Source organism: Bos grunniens, chromosome 25, assembly GCF_055505025.1.
Source record: "Bos grunniens cultivar Pamir isolate PY7600 chromosome 25, Bosgru_T2T1.0, whole genome shotgun sequence".
NCBI lineage: Eukaryota > Metazoa > Chordata > Mammalia > Artiodactyla > Bovidae > Bos > Bos grunniens.
The window spans coordinates 12,712,815-12,734,957 of NC_141189.1; the positions used below are offsets into that span (position 1 = coordinate 12,712,815).

The 22,143-nt window shown below is 46.0% G+C and overlaps 1 protein-coding gene and 1 long non-coding RNA gene across 17 annotated transcripts in view; both read left to right on the forward strand.

Annotated features, from left to right (window-relative positions):
* AUTS2 (activator of transcription and developmental regulator AUTS2) overlaps positions 1–22,143 on the forward strand; it is a 1,218,095-nt gene that overhangs the window by 897,228 nt on the left and 298,724 nt on the right. The gene's annotated exons all lie outside the window — the stretch shown is intronic.
* The window catches only part of LOC147345030 (uncharacterized), a 145,997-nt gene that overhangs the window by 26,892 nt on the left and 96,962 nt on the right, over positions 1–22,143 (forward strand). For both annotated transcript variants that reach the window (XR_015154495.1, XR_015154496.1), the window contains exon 1: positions 1–22,143. This exon is cut by the window's left edge; it is cut by the window's right edge and continues 73,002 nt beyond it. This is a non-coding gene — a long non-coding RNA (uncharacterized LOC147345030).

Sequence of the window (22,143 nt, forward strand, 5' to 3'; positions counted from 1 at the left end):
TGGACTGCAGCCCACCAGGCTCCTCTGTCCATGGGATTTTCTAGGCAAAAGTACTGGAGTGGGGTGCCATTGCCTTCTCCAAATATGCTATCTAGGTTGGTCATAACTTTTCTTCCAAGGAGTAAGCGTCTTTTAATTTCATGGCTGCGGTCACCATCTGCAGTGATTTTGGAACCCCAAAAAATAAAGTCTGACACTGTTGCCACATCTATTTCCCATGAAGTGATGGGACCAGATGCCATGATCTTCATTTTCTGAATGTTGAGTTTAAGCCAATTTTTTCACTGTCCTTTTTCACCTTCATCAAGAGGCTTTTTAGTTCCTCTTCACTTTCTGCCATAAAGGTGGTGTCATCTGCATATCTGAGGCTATTGATATTTCTCCCAGCAATCTTGATTCCAGCTTGTGCTTCTTCCAGTTCAGCGTTTCTCATGATGTACTCTGCATATAAGTTAAATAAGCAGGGTGACAATATACAGCCTTGACGTACTCCTTTTCCTATTTGAAACCAGTCTATTGTTCCATGTCCAGTTCTAACAGTTGCTTCCTGACCTGCATACAGATTTGTCAAGAGGCAAGTCAGGTGGTCTGGTATTCCCATCTCTTTCAGAATTTTCCACAGTTTATTGTGATCCACACAGTCAAAGGCTTTGGCATAATCAATAAAGAAGAAACAGATGTTTTTCTGAAACTCTCTTGCTTTTTCGATGATCCAGCGGATGTTGGCAATTTGGTCTCTGGTTCCTCTGCCTTTTCTAAAAGCAGCTTGAACATGTGGAAGTTCACGGTTCACGTATTGCTGAAGTCTGGCTTGGAGAATTTTGAGCATTACTTTACTAGCGTGTGAGATGAGTGCAATTGTGCGGTAGTTTGAGCATTCTTTGGCATTTCTTGCCTGGCAAATCCCATGGACAGAGGAGCCTAGTGGGCTACAGTCCATAAGGTCGTGAAGAGTCGGACACAACTTAGCAACTGGGCACACACACAGAGGCATCAAGTCGGAGAGTCTATTCTGTTTGGATACAATTTAGCTGCTTTGACCTGTAGAAAGAAACTGCCACATACACTCTGTTTTGACCTCCTAGCACCCTTGAACAGTTCCAGACTGGCTCCAGGCCTTAAGAGAACTGTACTGTCCTCCCTTGTAGAAAGCATTCCTTTTAACTGAGTCGGTTTTTGCCCACCTCTTCCTTTCTCAGGCATCCTTTTCAGTTTCCAGCAGCAGGATCAGTGAGGGGCAGTGGCACAGCTGTCGTGTAGATGAGTTCTAAGATCTCATCTTCCCGCTGAAAGACAGACAGACGTACAAATGTGTCTACCTGTCCCCAGGGAGGGAGAAGAAATGACAGGAAGGTCTTGTGGAGTGAAAGTCACACCCTGAAGTCACTTTTCCAGCCTTCCTCCACGACTCGGGAGGAAACTAACTTTGAGTGTCTTCTTCAAGGTTAAGCTCACCGGGGGAGTGGATGGAACCTGGCCAGAGGCGGTGAACTTCTCACAGAGGGCATCCTCAGACTCGCCCTCTGCTCAGTGGATCACTGCCCTCCCATTACTCTGCCAGCACGTACCTGATTTGGTGCACATTTCCATAATTAATTTATAACAGCAATAACCCCGAGATGAGCCTATGTATAGGTTTGTGCAAGCTGGGTAAGAATATAGATTAAATCTAGGGTCATTAACAAACTTTAAGTACTTGGGAGAGTTTTGTGATTTGATAATAATATGATTAAAAGGCCTCTATCCTTGATACATATTGGCAGTCCACAAGTTTACTTCCCTTCCCAAGCTTAGAAACAACGAAATAGCAGAATAATGAGCATACCACCCTCCCAACCACCAGAGAGCTTGTGTTGTCACTGGGAAACGACTTGTCATTTCACCTGCCCCTGGTCCTGACCCTGGTGGGCAGTGATGGCCCAAGTGTCTGACAGCTGCTACCCCACAGCTTGAGAATCCCTGAGACTTGGTCCTGACCCTCAATAAAATAGCAAGCATGTCCCCACCTGTCCTGCGGGGAGTATTGCTGTGACCATCCCGAGGGACAGAGATGAGCGTGTGAGAAGGGCAACCTTTATTTGAAAGGATGCTGTTAAGACTCAGACTGCTCCGCAGACCCAGTCTGATTTCCTTTCTTCCTTTTTTTGTTCTGGTTGTTACCTTTTTGAAAAATAACATGCATTGCTTTTCTGTTATGAAAGTAAGACATTTTCAATATCAAAAATAAAGCTAAGTACAGAGGAGAAAATAAAGATCACTGACACCTCCACCACCCAGAAGCAGCGGCCGCTAAGTTCCTGTGTGTCCTAATAGAGTCTTCATTCTGACATCCGACTAGCAGAGCTGCTGTCTGGGCAGGGAAGCCTCGCGTTAGATGGCTTGCTTTGGCAGGTGTGCTTCTTTTGGCGGATACCATCGTATGCGCCAGGGGTGATAGATAATTCACTGCCAGTAATGAATGACTGGTGCCTCCTCATCCCACTGTCAGGAGCCTTCTCCAAAAACCACCACCCAGAGGTGCTTCCCCTGTCTCTCTCCTTCCCTTTTAAATTGACTCAATCCATCCAACCCTATATATCCTTTCCCCCATCCCCATATATGCGTCTATGATGATAGCACCATGTCATCCACCCCTTCCGTCCTCTTTAAGACCATAATTAATTTTTTTTAATTTTTATTTTTTAAATTATGAAAATACGATAACACATTTGCAGGAGACTTGGAAAATACAGGAAAAGGTTACATATAGTTCCACTATATTTTACAATTATTTTTTTAAGTAGACCCTTTGCGACCCCATGGACTGTACTGTCCATGGAATTCTCCGGGCAAGAATACTGGAGTGGGTTGCCATTTCCTTCTCCAGGGGATCTTCCTGACCCAGGATCCAACCTGGGTCTCCCATATTGCAGGCAGATTCTTTACCATCTGAGCCACCTGTGAAGCCCCAAGTTAAGATTTTCAGTTGGATTTTCAATATCAAACTCTCAAAAATTAATAGAATAAATATACAAAGAAGTAGAAGGATATAGTAAGCCTGAAAAACACATGAACCAATTCAACATAATTAAGATTTATACAATTTTCACACAGTAGTAGGATACAAATTCTATTCAAGTTCCCATAGACTGTTAACTAGGAGACACTAGAACATACCCAAGGACAGAAAACAAGGTGCAAGAATTACGTGGTCTTAAAGGTATTGAAATCACACAGAGTCTGTTCTCATAACACTTTGGAATTAGGTTAGAAATTGATATCAAAAGATATTTGAAAATACCCCATATATTTTCAAGTACAGTGTGACATTTACCAAGAGAGATCTTAGACTTAGCCATTGAAAGCTTCAGTAAAGTTAAACTGAAAAAAAAAAACAGAGGGTGATTGCAGAGAAGAAAGCATTTAAATGATAAATTGGTATCAAAATGAGAGATTAATATTAAAGATACTTTAAACAAAATTGCATGTATTTGGGAATTAAATGTCCACTTTTAAATGATGAGTGCATCTAAGAAGTCATAACAAGGAAAATTAGAGAATATTTGTAATAGAATAAAGAGAGACTATAGCCGCTTCTTCTAAATCTCTCACAAGTCCTTAACGCCCTCCTCCAGCACAGGGAAGGATACCGTGCCTGTTGCTGGTGGTCCTTGCTTGCTTTTTACCTTTACTCTAGTGTTTTTAAATATCAAACTGGCTGCAAAACTCTTCAGATCACATTAACGTCAGTATGGATAAGATCATCATTAGAGATGACACATGTACACAAATAATTATGAATTTCAGTTGTTTCATTTTTTTTAATGAATTTACAAATTTCGAGCTCCTTGAAAGTAGAGATTAGATATGATTTCATCAGACCCTTTACAGAGTATTTGGCTTATTATAAATATTTGATTAATATTTATTGAAATAAGATGAAAATGAAGAGAATATTTAATTACCCAGTCTCCTTTTTTATCTCCATAGTTTAAGTGCAGACAAAAAAGGAGGTCATATAAAAATGATGGAAAAAATAGTATCTTAGAACAATTTTTATGGTATATCAGTGCATTTTTTGTGCTATGGTATCACTATTAACCCAAGTGAGGACCCTCTTTAATGATTTTTTAAAATCTTGACAATGCCCTTTTCACTTCTTTCCTAAATGAACATTAATATAAAGCCATAAAAATCCCCTTGGAGGGCTTTATGAATTACTGCAGTGTAAGATGGGGAAAAGGCCATTTGCAGTCATTTGTTATATGGAGCTTGATTCTGAAACCTAGCATCACCCTGACCCTTCAGGGGCATACTCAAAGGCATGGAGCTTTTCTTAAGGACAGTAAGCACTGGCCTTTCTCCCCAGAAAGCCCCAAATATGTCCTACACGTGCCATTTCCCCCAAGTCAGCAATGTCAGCCACAGCCCTGCCCTCTGCAAGCAGCCCAGATGTGTGGGGAAGGGGAGCAGACATTAATAATGATACATTGAATAGCTCTTCTTCTGTAATATAGATTGATTTTCAGTTCACCTGCATAAATCATTTTTTACCATATGACTCTTTGGTCATTTAGTACTTGAAAAGAATGATGCCAAAGACTAGACACCTGGCCTAGAGCAATGGTTTTCAAACTCTTTTTACCTGCTAAGTTGTTCGTCTGTTTCATGGGACCTGTGATGGGGACAGAAGCCTAATCTATAAAGAGAGGTGCGTGTTTGCGGGCCCGGAGCACTCCCTCCCCACTGTGCTAACCCGAAGTCAGCATCTTGGAAATCACTTTGAAAAACCCCAGGCCTATAGAAACCAAGAAGAAAGATGTCATAAAGATGATAAAAAATAATAGCAGCTCACTTTTTTTTGAGGTCTTCCTGTATGCTAGGTACCACAGTAAATACCAATTTGCCTCAGGAAAAAAAAAGAAAAATTGTGATGTCTGAGACAGACTATGGCATTGACTGCCTGAAAACACTTCAGAAGGAGATTGAATTGTTTGCAGGCAGGCAACAGGCCAGATTATCCTGAAAAATCTCTCTCTCACTTCAGTTGACTTTAGCCTCCATTGCTCTGTTGGAATGGATCTCTCTAGAGTGAGATCAAGAAAAAAACAAGTAAAACAGAAATGTTCACTCTGTGTGTGTGAGAGAGAGAGAGATGCAGGTCATCAGGCACGCTGAGTTGCACACAAGGTAACACGGGCACCTCAGCAGGTGTACCATTTCCAGGGTCATTCAGAACTTTAAGGTAGAAATAGCTCAGAAAAAATGATAAAATAACAAGTTACGCGCCTTTGTCAGGATGGTTGCCTGTACCCTTGGATGTGTGTTTTGACAGATCATAAATTCACAGAACAGAACAAGTCCTTAAGCCTCACCTAGTTTCAGTCCCATCTTGTCACTTTGGACGGAAGACTGTCTGAACCAAGCCAGCAGGGGGACCACTTAGTCTTCTTTGCATCTTCATTCCTGAGCATCCTCAGATGGCGCCCGTGATCAAGACCAACCCCAAGAAGCTCCTGACGCTCGAGGAGCACCTGACGAGCTGGTCCTTGAGTCGGTTGGTCCACAGCCTTGTTCTGTGTTGGGACCCCATACCTAGGACTCCTTGTGAAAGTAGAGAGGTGGAGGAGCTTGGTCTAGTTGGGAAGTTAGACAGACCGAGGAAAACATGGTGGCCTGCCAGGAAACAATGAGCGCGGAGGAGCTCAGAGAACATCATTTCCAGGCTGATAAGGGAAGAGTTCAAGGAGAAGGAGACATTGAAGCAGCCTCGAAGGTTGGTAAGATTTGGGCAGCTCAGCTGGCAGCATGTGCATACCACTAGTTGGTACCATGCACATTTGATGGCTTTGAGACATGTCTAGGGGAACCCAGGGGTCACACTGAAGATCACCATGAAGGGCACGCCCAGAGTGGACCATGACAAGTGTTGAACGCCTGCCTTCGACATTGGGGGCCTCTTCAATATTTTTGAGCAGGAAAGGAATTCTAGGAAAATAGTGAACCTGGTTCAGCTTTTAAGCCAAATATCAATATAAAACTGAGGGCTCAGAGCTTCTGTGCCCACCAGATTGTGGATTTGTTTAGAAAGCACAGCATGAGGAACAACCCAAAGGAACAGGATCCTTTCTTCTGGAGCCCTGACTGAGGGACGCAGAAATTAGCAGTTAGCTCTGTCATTGAATCAGCCTCTTAGAACTTGAATAAATGTCACACGATGGGCTTTCAATCAGAGCGAGCTCAACAATAACAGCAAACTGTGCATCTGGAATTGCTCTTGCAGCCTTCTGACTTTCTGCAGAACTGAAGTGGAGGGAGCAGGGCCTGCCCGGCCGTTCCCCCAAGCCGCCTCACACTCCACGCAGTATCCCTTTGGGTCCAGTTCACACATCTCACTGTGGCCCGTTTAACTGAGCTGGGCCTGTCGCAGACCTTCAGATATTTAATTTGTAAACACTTAATAAAGCACTGTCAGTAGGTCGACTTGTCTTCTCTGTCGGCCACATCAAAATCAATACGTCCCTTGGGTGTTCTGCCATGATTGTCTGGGCTGGGGAATCTAATAGGATTAAGTGTTTGGGGTCCTATCTGACGCCACAGTCCACAGTCCTAGTTAGATGAGGTTAAAGACTGGCTTGCCATTGTGGAGGCACGACTGCTTAGGGGTCTGAAAAATCATTAAAGCTTGTCCTCTTAAACGTTGATTGTTCCCTGGTGATTTATTGACAAAACACAAAAAAGTGCTCTATACTGCACTCTAATTATATGTATGAGGCCATAAGATCTCATGGGAAATTAAATAAAATTTACAGCTTGATGGTTTTATGCTCCTGGGAGACATACCTTCTTAATAAGATCTTATAGCTGGGAATATTTATGAGGTTAAAGTCCGTGGGCTTGAGCAAAGACCTAACCTTTCCATAGGAGGGGGGAGGGGGTGGGTTTTGATTTCTTTGAAGATAAATGATTGTAATGAAATTTCAGGGGGTTAGGAGGAAATGTTCCTGAGACACGTCAAATGATCCTCCCCGAGACCTCTGAAGGACAAAGCTGAAAGGGCGCAGGGACCTCCTGCCGCCATTTCTCTCACAGGAGCTCCTGGTGGCCCTACCCACCACCCGAATCGCTGATCAGCCCCCATTACAGTCTGAAAGGGAGGGAAGATCTGAGTTAAGGGCAGATCTTAGAGGTCAAGGAAGGGGAAAGAACTTGAGGCAAGGAGAAGGATAGAAGCAGAAAGAATATGAACGGAAGTCACACGAATGCTCTTAAAACCATAAAAATCAGTTTCACATCCTCACACAGCCCTAAAGGAGCTCCTGGACACGTGGACATTTGCTGTTTTACCAGATCCCTTCCTCTTTTGTGTCAAGGGGTGCCCGGGGCCCCAACCCTGACCCTGCAAGCGTTAGCACCGCTGCTTGGACAAAGGATCGGAATATGTTAGGGCTGAGGGTGTGGACGGAGCTTCTACAGGTGGCTGTGAAAGATGGGACCCTCTCGACTCTGAAGAGTGTGTTTACAGTGGTGCCCATTATAAGCTGTCCCCGTGATTTGTGTTACTCTCATCCCAAAGTCTAAATGGACGCTGAGTGAAGCTTTATCCTGGAAAACAGGCTATTTTAAGTAAAGAACAGTATTGTGTTCCCTGCCGTGACTGCTTTATTTCCCCCAGTTGTCTGAAATGGCATGAGGGAGGGAGGTAGACAGACAGACAGAGGGACAAGTAGGTAAATAGATAGGTGGAGAGGGAGAGAGAGAGATGCCTCTTATGCACACTTATCAGTGTGCCTGCATGCTTAGTGATACAGTCGTGTCTGACTCTTTCTGACCCCTTGGACGGTAGCCCACCAGGCTCCTCTGTGCATGGGATTTCCCAGGCAAGAATACTGGAGTGGGTTGCCACATCCTTCTCCAGGGGATCTTCCCAACCCAGGGACTGAACCTGGGTCTCCTGCATTCTTTACTGTCTGAGCCACCAAGGAAGCCTATTCTTAAGTGTAGAATTATATTTATTTCTATTCCGAGAAGGATAACTATGCAGAACTCACAATTTGAAGTAGGTCCTATGTGATCTATTTTTCTGTTGCGTTTTTAAAAATGTTTATTTGGCTGCACCAGGTCTTACTTGCGGCACTGGGGATCTTTAGTTACAGCATGCGAACTCTTAGTTGTGGCATGTGGGATCTAGTTCCCTGACCGGGGATCGAACCTGAGCCCCTTAGCCACTAGCCCACCAGGGAAGTCCATTTTCTGTTGTTTTTTAATGCGTACTTTTCTGTGAAGTTCTGCACAGTCCCTTCTTGGTGTACATGTTGGGAGACATTGACAGAGGGGTTGGGGACCAGTCTAGAGGGACTCGGGATGGATGGCAGGTCATCTGGGGCCCTAAGACTTGGGAATCCTTGCAGCCAGCCATTTCTTAATAGGGCAGCTTTGACCAGGAGTATTTTTTAATATTTTACATGGTTTTTTGAGCTTTTTATTTTGTATTAGGCTATAGCCGTTTAACCAAGTTGTGATATTTTTAGGTGACCAGGGAAGCAACTCAGCCATACACATTGCTGTTGTTCAGTTGCTAAGTCATGTCCGACTCTTTGCCACCTCATGAATTGCAGCACACCAGGCTTCCCTGTCCTTCACTGTCTCCCAGAGTTTGTTCAAACTCATGTTCATGGAGTCATTGATGCCATCCAACCATCTTAACCTCTGTTGCTCCTTTCTCCTCCTGCCCTCAATCTTTCCCAGCATCAAGGTCTTTTCCAGTGAGTTGGCTCTTTGCCTCAGGTGGCCAAAGTATTGGAGCTTCAGCATCAGTCCTTCCAATGAATATTCTGGGTTGATTTACTTTAGGATGGACTTGCTTGATCTCCTTTCTGTTCAAGGGACTCAAGAGTCTTCAGCACCACAATTTTAAAGCATCAGTTCTTCGGTACTCAGCCTTCTTTATGGTCCAACTGTCACATCCATACATGACTACTGGAAAAACTGTAGTTTTGACTGTAACGACCTTTGTTGGCACATGATTCCATTCTCCCCCCAAATCCCCCTCCCATCCAGGCTGTCACATGACTTTGAGCAGAGTTCCCTGTGCTATATAGTAGGTCCTTGTTGGTTGTCTATTTTAAATATAGCAATGTGAATATGACCATCCCAAACTCCCTAACTGTCCCTTCCCTGAAAGGGTATATTTTTTTTCCCTGTGTGCTCTCATTTATCCAGAAGAGACAAAGCACCCTCTCCCACCTTTCACTTGTGTGAAAAGCAAAGGACTATTTGATTGGGATAAACCTATGTCATGTTGACCTTTGAGCGTGACGCACATGAACTAAGTTCCCTTACTCTCCTTGTTGTCATTTGCTTAAGTGACAGCATGTCACTTGCTCCTCTACTTCCCTCTTCCAGAATAAACCAAAGTAAGACAAAAAGAAAAGAAAACAGACTCCAAATGCCCATGATTTCTAGCTTTCATTTCCGCCCTTCAGTGTTGACTTGCAGAAGGGGAAAAGCGTCACTGGTTAAACAGCTTGGTTCCAAGCCTGGCCTGTTCTCTCCTCACACTCGCTCTCCCTGGACCCAGTTTCCTCATCTGTAAAATGAAGAGCTAAGGCTAGGTGATTTTAAGGTCCCTTCCAGCTCTGAAACATTATTTTATGGTGCTAGAATTTATGTAGGAGAACGACATTTCTCTCTATATCTTGCTTTAGCCTTCTGAGTGAAAGTGAGATGTCTCATCCGTTCAGATAGAGCCAGATCAAGCCCCAAGTCTCAGATAAAAAGAGAAGAAAAAAAACTTATTAAAGATAGCTAAGTTCCCCTGATAAGCAGCAAGTGAGAAATCCCTGATTTAATTTAAATATGATATTTCTGTCTTCATTAATTTAAAGCATGTATATGATAATGTATCCTTTTTTTATTTAGTGCTGGGTCCTGGAGGGAAAGAAAGGCTTGATTGTGAAGCAGAGGGGTAGAGGTTTGGGTATTTTTTAATAAAGATGGATATCCCTAAAAATGCTTAAATTATATGGAAGTGAGATTTGTTGCAAGTTACAAATCAAAGCCTGAAATGTCACTTATCTCCTAATGATACTTCTACACAGATTATTAATTTCATTTTAGAAGCCCAATGAATGTTATATTTTATGACATTGATTAAACATCTTGCTGCCATCTACCCATCCATCCTTTTCGTTTTCAAAAATCCATATCGGAATTTAACAAAAACAGCTCATAAATTTGTATTTTACAGCCTAGCAAAGTTGAAGGGTTCCCCACTCTACTGACAACCAGACCCATCCTGAACCCTAGACTTAGGCCATTTCCTGACTCTTAGAGGTCAGGCTTTACTAAACTGACCTTATGTTTTTTTACCAGAGCAGGACTGGGGCTGAACTGTTAGTTGGAAGAGCAAACATGGCCTTCTGGAGCTGCAGAACCACGAGGGGGGGTGTTGGGGGGCAGGTGAGCCCCTGACTGGGAATTAGGGACTCTGCTTTCATTCTGGCTCTTAGACAAGCCAGTTACCTCCCTCTTCTGAGTCCTGGGGATAATTACAGCCTCCCCTCGTTGGCTCACAGTGTCATTGTGGGGATGAATGAGATAATGGATGAGAAAGCTCTTCCAGCCCTTCAGAGGGAAGCAGTACGGTCTTGGATTTAAGAGCCAATAAAGGACAGAATGGGATGATCGGTTTTGGATCAGCCTCAAGCATTTCAGGAATGGTTTAGGACGACTCTTTTGAAAGCAGAAGAAAAAAAAGGCTTTCAGAAATAGGTCCACTGTGTTATTATTTATGACACTTTTATCAGTAGAAATACCTCTGGTTCCTTGAGACTCACACCTGTGTTTCCTCAAAACCACAGTGGGCTCATCACCTCTGCCGGGATTGGCTCCGATGAGAAGACCTATTTGTTCCCGTGGCATTCCCTCACAGTGGCATTTATAGTTGCTGTCATTCCTGTCTGGAGAGGATGCTAACATCTGGAGCAAGGAGACACAGACAGATTCCAAGGAATCTGAATCAACTCCGCATGAAAGATGAAGGGCCAGCCTCCAGAGGCTGCCATGTCTGGAAGCAATAACATGCTAAGGCTGGGGGCCTTGGGGGTGGGAAAAGATAAACTCGAGGATAAACTATCCTATCAGTTCTATTAGTTCTGCAAGAATTGATAACATCAAGGGAAAATGCTATTAAACTGGAAGTGGGCCTCTGTCCAGGGAACCTTCCCACAAATGTGCAGGAGGCTTGGGTGGGGGCGTGGAGGTCAGAGGTGGTAAGATTAGTGCCCCTGGGGACTAGGGAGGGTCAGCACTGGAAGGGACAGGCCCCCAAGAGGACTGGCCAGTCCTGGCAGTGGAGCGGAGGTTCAGGGGGCGGGCTGGGGAGTAATGCTGCCTGGATTCTCTTGTCTCTCTGGTGCCCTCAGGAAAGCCACCACTTTGAACTCGTGGTCAACACCAGCCCTACCCCACAGAGACCTTGTGAAGGCTGAGTGAGCTCCTGGTAGTAGTGTGTGTGACCTGCTTAGCACAGAGCCAGGCCCAAGTTAGTGCTTAATAAACCATTACCTATTGGCAAGTGTCTGCGTAGCAGCATCTCAGGTCAGGTTTTTGTTGTCAGGAGTGGTGGTGGCGGTGGCATTGGGTCTATGGATTATATATATATATATATATATATATATATATATATGTATCTTCTCTAAGAAAAATAAAATAGGAGACCAGCATCTCTTAAAGTCTGCAGCCAACAGAACTTGGTCTGCTCTGCGGGCCTTTCATTTGTGGGCATGGTGACAAACCGGTTTTAAGTGACAGAGCATCGTTAGGTGAGGCTGGCTGCTGGTCACAGCCCTGCGCTGATGCGGGTGGGGAGTGGGTATGAGCCTCACTGGGAGAGGATCCCGGCTGCCTAGTGAAGACCTCCAGCACGCTACAAAATGTTCTCGAGTGCCTTGTTTTTCCCCTCTTTTTCTGACTCATTTCTCTCCCATCCCCCTCCTTTCCTCTCCTTCCCTCTTTTCTCATCCCCCCTCCCACACCCCCTCTTCCAGCCAGCCCTTCATAGTATATGCTCTGGCACAGGGGACATTGCTTAAAGGGAAAATATGGCATGTTTACAGAGAGAATTTTCCAGAAGTGTTAATTTAATATGCTAAAGTGTTCCCTTCAGCATTTTACCTTTCTTGTTGTTTTCACAAAACAGCCAAGACTAAATAATGAGCCCAGGGCTGTGCCCTTTGGTAGCGTGATACCTCATTACCCACTAGCGGCCTCCATCTGCCCTCATGGCTGCATGGGGAGCCATTGCGATTATGATGGAAATCTCAGAAGCCATTACCAAGATGCAGCAGAGGGCCTACTGCAGACAGCCTAATGGACTAATTTGTAATTGGGAGAGGGAAATGAGTTAGCGAGCTGGGGCCGGTTTTGATGAGAGTGGAAGTGCGCATGCTAAATGTGATAAATGAATAGGAATGTGTGTTTGCGCAGTGGGCTCTACAAGGCTTTCCATCTCTCCCGGGGATTGGAGGCGTGCTGACAAGCCGTGAGGAGCGAGGAGGAGAGGGCTCGGGGGAGGTAGGCAAGATTCAAGGAGAGTAGCTAAGGATAAATCGGTGAGGAAAACTAATGGCAGTAAAATCCAAGGAAATGACTGCATCTGCCATGAAAGTGGTAATTAGGAAGCATTTGGTGTGCGTGTCTTTAACCATTAAAACAGGGACGAGGAGGAGCCTGGGTGCTTGTTGTGGGAAACAGGAGGCAGGGGCTGTGATGTTCAGAGAGGGAAGCCCCTGGTGGGGGGCTCTGATGAGAGACCTGGTGGTCTGCACAAATTCTGCCACTTGGCACAGAGCTCCTTCCTGGGTCGCCGTGGGAACTCTCCCTCCCAAGGGCTGCTGGAGAGCACACAAAGGCGACGCCCTGCAGGCCATTGTGCAAGGATCGGAGAAGTTAGGGCTGGGGGTGCCGGACCACCTGTGCGTCTCATCCAGGAGGCTTCCTGTCCTAGAGGGCTGGAGAACCGCCCCAGAACCCCCCAGGCCAACTCTCCAAGCTGAGGAGTGCTGGGGGCCAGCGTGGGCATACAGGGGCTGGTTTTCAAAACCTGGCATTTCCTGTTGGTTGTGTGTGCATATGTGAGACTGTGTGTGTGTGTGTGTGTGTGTGTGTGTGTGTGCGCGCGCGCGCACGCGCATGCTCAGTTATTCATTCTTGTCTGACTCTGCAACCCCACAGACGGAAGCCCACCAGGCTCCTCTGTCCATGGAATATTCCAGGCAAGAATACTGGAGTGGTTTCTACTCCAGGAGATCTTCCCGACCCAGAGATCCAACCTGAGTCTCTTGCGTCTCCTGCACTGGCAGGCGGCTTTTTTATCGCTGTGCTGCCTGGGAAGTCACCCGGGAATGTTGTTGGTTGGCTTCCTCCACTTCAGCTGCCAGGTGGGGAGAGTGCCCCAGGCATTCCAAGGGCAGCCTGCGCCTTTGTTCCCTCTCAGGCTGACAGCAGCCTGTTGACCGGAATCTCCACTCTGCCTGTGACCTTGTCCATCTTGGAACTGTCCTCGTTTCTCTTGTTTTCTTTGCCACGCAGCTCCTCAGCTCTGTTCTCCTATCCTCCACACTCTGGTATCCTTTCCCATAAGCCAGGCCTTCGTGTCCCTAGAGCTCCAGCCTCAGTGCGTCCCTTTCACTGGCTCTCACTTCTCCTCTTGGAGCAGCCTGGTTTAAGCCGTCAGGGTTGTCCTGAGGGTGGCGGTGGTTTAGGCACCCAGTCATGTCTGACTCTTGTGACCCCGTGGACTGTAGCCTGCCAGACTCCTCTGTCCGTGGAGTTCTCCAGGCAAGAATACTGGAGTGGATAGCCATTTCCTTCTCCAGGGGATCTTCCCGACCTAGGGATCGAACCCCCATCTCCTGCATTGGCAGGCCAGTTCTTTACCAACTGCCAGGGAAGCCCAGGGTTGTCCTGGCTCTCAGGGTTCTTTCTGCCTCCAAACATGCTCATCCCTTTGCCTAGGAGAACCTTTTAGCCTTTCTAAACAGCCTGAGGGAAAACCTGTAGACCTTCAGGGAAGCAGGAAGCACTGGAACCAATTAATGGAGCCCCAGCCAGGGGCTGGCAAAGCACCTTCCCAAGTGAGAGGCCAGATGGGTCCACCTCTCAGTCCCGCCTGTCCCCAGGGCACCCTCTTCCCTTACCATTCCCCTGCACAGAGGGAAAGTTTGCATTTTCTTCACCAACCACCAGAAGGGAAGACTTCTAATTAGCTCCCTAATGGAATGATGACAGTCCTGTTCAGAGAAATTTAATTGACCACCTATGTGGTTGATCCCATCACGACTTTGTGTTGATTGATCCCACCTAACTTTGTAAATGAACCTGAGGAAACCAACCAAAAAAACACAAATACTTTGAGACCCCAAACAGCAACATCTGGGAGAAAGCAATCAATCAATAAAAGAGGCTGAGAAACACTATCAAGTATTAAAAGCTAAAGGAAGTTACTGAGAAGAACACAAATGTGGTTCTAATTTTCCTAGATGTCGTGGAAAGTGGGCGGCTGAATGGATGCCTTTGATCACCAGCAGAAGCATCTCATTGCAGCAGGAGAAACTGACTTTTTCCCAGCCAATATCTGCTGTTAAATATGCCATCAGTTATACTGTCGATGGCCCTTAAATCCAGAGCCTCATCAGACACTCCCATCAATATTAGAAGATCAGGATTTCCTATAAAGAACCATTGCTTAGGTGTCCTTTACTAAAGCCCACCACCCCGCCCCGACCTGTGTCAGCTCTGGACCGAGCCCTGGAGAGACTGTAAAATTCAAGGACCTTCTACGCCTGAGCTTTCCTTAGTGAGGCTGACCTGAACCTGGATAATGAGTTCGGTTACATAGACAGTTACAGAGGGCTTGGAAAGTATGCAATAAGAAGTCATCAAGCGCTTGACAAGTATTTATTGAGAACATTATGTGGAGCAGACACTGACCTAATCACTGGAGACACAGCATAAATAAGCAGCATGGCCCGTGTCCTCATGAAGCTTATGGTCTGATTCTGACCTAAGGGAAAGGAAGATCCCAGGGTGGGAGTCGGGGGGGGGCAGTATCTGACGGGGGCTGTGAAGCTACAAGTTCATTAGAAATCAACAGCAGTGAGACATCCAGGAAAACCCCACCTATTTGGAAATTAAACAGATTCCTAAATATGGATCAAAGAGGAAATTACAAGGGAAATTTGACATTATTTTTAACTAAATGGTAATAAGAGTGCTAGGTATCAAAATCTATGGGTTTCAGCTAAAGTAGTGGTCGGAGAGAAATTGATCATTTTAAATGCTTGTATTAGAAGAGAAGAAAGGTTCAACCTCAGTGACCTAGGTTCCACAATGAGAAGGTAGAAAAAGAAGGGCACAAATAAAATGAGAAGAAGGAAGTAGTAAAGAAAACAGCAGTTATTCTAGAAACTGGAAGCAGACAATTGAGAAACGCTTAGCTAGAGCGATAAGGGGAAAGACACACCAATACCAGGATATCAAGAATGAAAACGGTGTTATCAGTTCAGATCTCACAGGCCTTTAAAGGATAATCACAACAGGAGTTCAGCAAGCAGAAATGGAGAGTATGACATTCAGAAAATGACTTGCTAGTTAAATATGGGTTTGGGAGGGCATGGGGAGAGGGACTTGGAGTAGAAGACAGTGAGTCTAGAAAGACTGCCTGAAATCAGGCGCGTGTGTGCGTGCTCAGTCACTCAGTCGTGTCTGACTGTCTTTCGACCCCATGGACTGTAGCCTGCCAGACTCCTCGGTCCATGGGGTTTCCCAGGCAACAGTACTGAAGTGGGTTGCCGTTTCCTCCTCCAGGGGATCTTGAATGAGGTACTGAGCAGAAGCGTCACTTTCTACAATGACCCAGGGCCAGTGTTCACACCCCACTCACCTCTCCTTATGGCACAGTTCCCAGTGCTCGTGTTGATTGGATGTGCTCTTGACCAGTACACGTGTTTCAGGGCACCTGAACTGCCTCAGAACACTTCTGAATGTGTTTGGACAGTGCGTAACTCTAACAGGTCTGAGTCTGCCAGCCCCCAGAACATTTGGAGACTTTGTTTCTCCCCTCCCAACCTACAGGTCCTGGTCAGTTGGGCTCACAGATTTCAAAGCTTATCTGAGGCCATCCTGGGACTGTGCTGTCATCCTTGCCTTGGTTTATATGCTGCTGGAAATGGGGCTCTTTTTTTTTTTCTTTCTTAAAGAGGAGCCTGAATGTTCATAGCAGCAGGTGCTTATCAAAGCCCGCCTGCTCACTGACAGCTTCCAAATCAATAGGAGCCCACACAACACCTGAGAGAGCCTGGGAGGCGGCGTGGGCAGGCCTTCACCCCCGGGCAAAGGACCGGCGGCTGGCGTTGTGAATCTATGGACAAGGTCCTTCAGTCTTTCACCCACAGGAGTTCCTGGCTTGTCTCTGCTGCTCTTGTTAGAACTAGTTCTTCCTTAATCTCTCTTTCTTCTCTGCCCCAGCATCCTGAGAGGTGATGTTTCACCTGAGTGTGGACTCTGGAGCCAGACCCTGTGGTCCTGGGCAAGTTAGTGTGCGTTATGTCGTGTCCGACACTTTGTGACCCCACAGACTGTAGCCCCTCCAGACTCCTCTATCCTTGGGATTTCCCAGGCAAGAATACTGGAGTAAGTTGCCATTTCCTTCTCCAGGGGATCTTCGCAACCCAGGGATTGAACCCACATCTATTGCATTCCTGCATTGGCAGGCAGATTCTTTACCTCTAGTGCCCCCTGGGAAGTCACTTTCCCTCTGTACCCCTAAATTTATCATCTATAAAATGAGCAAATTGAGAGTGGCTCACTCATAGGGTCGTGGTGAGGATTTAAACGACTACACATACTTAATAAGGGCCTAGGAGTGCAGGCAGGGAATGGTCAAAGCAGGTGGGCATGCCCTGCCTGCCAAGTTGAGTGGCAAGACTCTGGACATCTGTGTCTTTATTTACCTGAGTGTCCTTGTGTCCACGAGAGCAAGGCATTCAATGGGAAATTAAAAACACAGAAGAAAACCCCACTGACAGGTTGACACCTGGTAAGAGCTGGAGGTACCAGGAAATTTCAGGGTTGGCTGTGGGGCTCTGTGGTCTCCATGGCTCCTGGATTCCTTAGGCTAATTCCCGTGGTGGCCCTCCCAGCATAGACCCCAAGTACCCCGGGTTGGACAGCAGCAGTTAGGTCAGGAGTCCCTGCCCTGCTGGGGCTGGCGGATGCTGACCCTCAGTAAAGACTGAGTCTCCTCTGGGGTTCTCCAAGCTCCGAGACAGTTGGCTTCACGTACCAGAAGCCCTCCCTTTCCCCAAAACAGCCTTTGAGCGCATCCAGCCGCCTTGCCCGCCGGGTGCTGCTGCTTCTGCCATGACGCCGGTGCACACAAGGCAGGAACACGGGGGCGAGAGTGGGAACAGAGAGGAGCAGAAGCCTGCGGTGGGGCGAGATCCCTCGGCGGGGGAGGGAATCACGCGCTTGTGTTTGACCTGGCATTTTCAGAACATTCTCCCGTGCGTCATCTTACCACTTCCTCACTGCCAGTTTGGGATCGAGGGGTGACCTAAGTCAGTACTTTCCCGAGAAATGAAAAAGCTGAAGACCAGGGAGGCCAAAGGACTTGCTCAAGGTCACACAGCTGCTTCCAGACACAGTGGGGCCCAGAGCCCAGAGGTGCTGCCTCCTGGGACCCCAGGCAGGAGCTGGGTGCTGGAAGTCTCTGTGAACCACCATCTGAGCCAACTGCACAAACCACTCTGGGCAAGAGGGTGGCCCTGGATCGTAGCAAGACCAACACCAGGCTCCCTGGGACCCCACTGACACCGCGCTTGAAGCTCTGCCAGGAAAGAGGAATGTCCTGGAAGTTTAGCCCTCTGCTGGGTGTTTCTGAGAGAACGTTGTTCTCCCTTGCGGGATTTAATGAATAAATTATAATACACTTTTGCATTTTTATCCACGCCGTGCATGTTTATCTACCCTCCCCAAGTAATTTCCCTCTCCCTCTTCTACATACTATATTTCTTTTCATGCCACTGAATATTATTTTTTTAAATGTTCCTGCTCAGTAATTGCTGATACAGATGCATACCTCCTTGTTCTGCATTTGTAAGTGTGTATGCTCAGAGCCAGGAACTCAGGGAGGAATGTGTGGGGAGGGTACGCTTATACTTCAAGGCAAGGTGACTGTTAGGAGCTGAGAAATGGAAAGAGGAAAATGATGTATGACCCCTGGTGGTATGTGAGCTCCTTCAGGGATAGACAGTGTCTTGTCTGTCTCCAGCAGTGGGATAGGAGCTTCCCTGCAATAGCGCAGAAGTGCTTCTTTGGAATCTATGTATCTGTGGGGCTTTTCCAGTAGCTCAGCTGGTAAAGAACCCACCTGCCAATGCAGGAGATGCAAGAGACACAGGTTCGATGCCTGGGTCGGAAAGATCCCTGGGAGAAGGAAATGGCAACCCACCCCACGATCCTTGTCTGGGAAATCCCATGGACAGAGGAGGCTGACAGGCTATACAGTTCATGGGGTTGCAGAGAGTCCAACACAACAGTGCACAGGCTCACACACACACTTATCTGTGACCAGGCTGGGCAGCAGAATGATTGGATGGAGAGATCAATAATGCTAAAGCAGCTAAGTCAGGTCTCAAGGCTGGTTGTGAAAGACAGTCTTCACTATAACCTGCTCCTCTGGATTTCATTACAGTATTTTGTCTCAGACTTTCTGCCCAGTTCTCAGGATTTATGTTCCTAGTGAAAAAAGTTGATTCTGTTACTTTTTTAAGGAACATACTCTTTTCCCCCAAGTGTGCAGTCTGTGTAACCGTGATTGAGAGATCAGAGCAAATGTTAGGAGGAACATTAACAAAGCATGAGAATTAGCCTGAACGTGACTTCTAACATACAGTCTTTAGTTTTCTACTCTTTCTACTGCTTGGTTAAATAACCTTTCTTGGAAGGTCTACTAATTCCTTTGAAAACAGATACTGATTTCACATTGTATTACAATAGACTAAAAGCACTGTTATTACTAGGATGTTTGGAGGGATAGGGAACAGTCTTGAGAACTGAGATGTAGTTCCAGGGAATTAAATAAAATCCACTGACCAGAAAGAAGTGTAATGTGATAGGGCAGGAGAATAAATAGCCTCTGCCAAAAAACTCGACCACAAAAATAGGAAGGATATATGGCAGCAAATCCTGAAGTTAAAATTTTGAAATAAACAAATGGAAAGGATCATGTGATTTGAAATCAGCTTCCTCTTTGAACCAGTCATCCAAGACTCAGAATAAAACAGTCCTTTACCTGGCAGAACTGATCTTTGTAACCAATTTCTCATCTCCACCAAGAGCACTGTAGTTGAAAATCAAGGGAAATCATTGGGCTTCCCTGATAGCTCAGTCGATAAAGAATCTTCCTGCAAGGCAGGAGACCCCAGTTCGATTCTTGGGTCAGGAAGATCCACTGGAGAAGGAATAGGCTACCCATTCCAGTATTCTTGGGCTTCCCTTGTGGCTCAGCTGGTAAAGAATCCACCCACAATGCGGGAGACCTGGGTTCGATCCCTAGGTTGGGAAGATCCCATGAAGAAGGGAAAGGCTACCCACTCCAGTATTCTAGCCTGGAGAATTCCATAGGCTGTATAAAAGAGTCGGACACAACTTAGTGACTTTCACAGAGTGAAACATTTGATTTCAAAATAAAATGGTCCTTTACCTGGCAGAACTGATCTTTGTTGCCAATTTCTCATCTGCCCCAAGAGCACTTTTAGTTGAGAATCAAGGGAAATCGTTGCTTAGAAACTTGGATTCTATTTTTTTTTTTAAGTTTTATTTATTTATTTATTTTGGGCTGCAGTAGGTCTTTGTAGCTGCTCACGGACTTTCTCTAGATGTGGCGAGTGGGGACTGCTCTCCAGTTGCAGCGCGTGGGCTTCCCATTCTGGTGGCTTCTCTCGGGGTGGAGCACTGGCTCTAGGCACCTCGGCTCAGTAGCTATGGTGCACGTGTTCAGCTGCTCCACGGCAGGTGGGATTTTCCCAGACCAGGGATCGAAGACACGTGCCCTGCACTGGCGGGCAAATTTCTTTACCAACCACTGGACCACCAGGGAAGTCCGAACTTGTCTTCTTAAACCATGAATGACTTTCAAAGAAACAAGCATCTGGGAAATCCCTGCTTTCTTTAATCTTTCCCTTCAGAGTCTAGGTTTGGGCATACATATATTTTCCAAAATTACTAGTAGTCAGACTCTGACAGAGTATTCTTTCTATAGCTCTTCAAAAGCATAGTGGGCCTCAGGTTGACTCAGCCAATAAAGAGCCACCTTCCTGAAGTGCTTGTGTGGGATGCAGGGTGAAGAAAATGCCAGGATCTGGGTACTGTGGAGACCAGAGCCACGATCAGAATGACAAGCACAATTGGGACTGACCCTCACTTTCTTCCTCTTTTAACAAGCTCCCCACATCCCCACTGCCATCCCCAACCCTTGACTCTTCAGTCCCACCAGCTGCTGTCTCTCCTTTCTCTGTAGCCTCCGACTCAAGTCCACTGACGAGAACAGGCTGAAGGCTCTTGTAGGCCTTGAAGTGATTCGTTTCTTGATAGGAACTTCACTAAGCTTCCCAATTGGATTTTTTTTTTTTTTTTTTTTAGTTTTGAAAATCAAACAAAGTTCAAAAAGTAGACATCACAGGTTGACATCCAGCCCAAAGCAGAGGAAAAATGTCTCACGTTAAACGTTTTGGCACAGAACAGAATTTATGAGCGTTTTCGATGTTTTGATTTTCCCCCCCACAAGTCACTGTTATTCCTTACCCCCCCCAGAGTTAGGTGTGGAGAGATTATGTTGGCTAGTTTCCATGGTGACACCGAAGAAAAGTCATTTTTTAAAGTAGGTTTCTACTGTGTTATTTCACATGCATGAAACATCAACATCTACCCTGTGCGGCTGTTACCCCCAACGCAAAGACATATGAATGGCTGGAGTATTTTATATAAATAGACAAGTGGGGGTGATATTTTCCTTGGTCTCGTGCCGACACTAGTAACAAAAGTCTCTCAGTTACCCAGGGAACCTGGGAGGGAGCAGGGCAAGAGCCCTGCTCAATGTTAAACAACCTTCTCTCCTATGAATAACCACTGGGGGGAAGAAAAAACACACACAAACTCGAATTTAAAGTCCACCCCCTCTGCTAAAAGTAGGGCTCAGATGAGAAGGTCCCAAATAACCAGAATTTTCAAACCTTAATCTGTGCTTTCAATCTAGCTTACTTGATCAGCCACTTTACATACCCGCTTATGTGCCCAAGGGGTCATGTTCCTGCCTCAGAAAGCATGCAGTTACCGCCAGCCTCTCAGAGAGATGAGGTTAGGGAAGCCACAGTTGTAGCAGAAGTTTGGTAATGCTCTCTCCTCTTTGCTGCCATCCCAACTCTCATGCAAATGTTTTTTGTTTTTGAATTTAACTGGGGTATAGTTGCTTTACAGTGTTATGGTGGTTTCCTCTGTACAAGGAAGTGAACCAGCCATATGTATTCATATGTCCCCTCCTTCCCACCCAAAGTGGAAGAATGGTTGAAGGGTCTCAGTGTTACCCTTACATGTAACCATGGATTGATGTACTTGTTACATTCTGTATCAAAAAGTGTACTTAGCTTTGGGAAGAGTCAAACTGACAGCACTGCCATATCTTTGGAGAATAGTATCCTCTTGCATGTGGAGAGTGCTTTGAGCTTTGCCAAGTTCTCTCTCGCCTGTGATTTTATGTGAACTTTCTAGTAATAAGGGCTTCCCTGGTGACTCAGCTGGTAAAGAATCTGCCTGCATTGGGGGAGACCTGGGTTCGATCCCTGGGTGGGGAAGATCCCCTGGAGTGACCCAGGGACTGGCTACCAGTATTCTTGCCTGGAGAATTCCATGGACAGAAAAGCCTGGTGGGCTGCAGTCCATGGGGTCACAAAGAGTTGGACACAACGGAGCAATTAACTTTCACTTCTTTCACTTTTTCTAGTAATAGCGGAAGATAGTTTATCTTGGTATACTCTCCTGGTCTTAACACTACGAGGACAGAAGTCAAGTTTCCCAGCACGTGAGGAACAAAGCCAAGTCAAG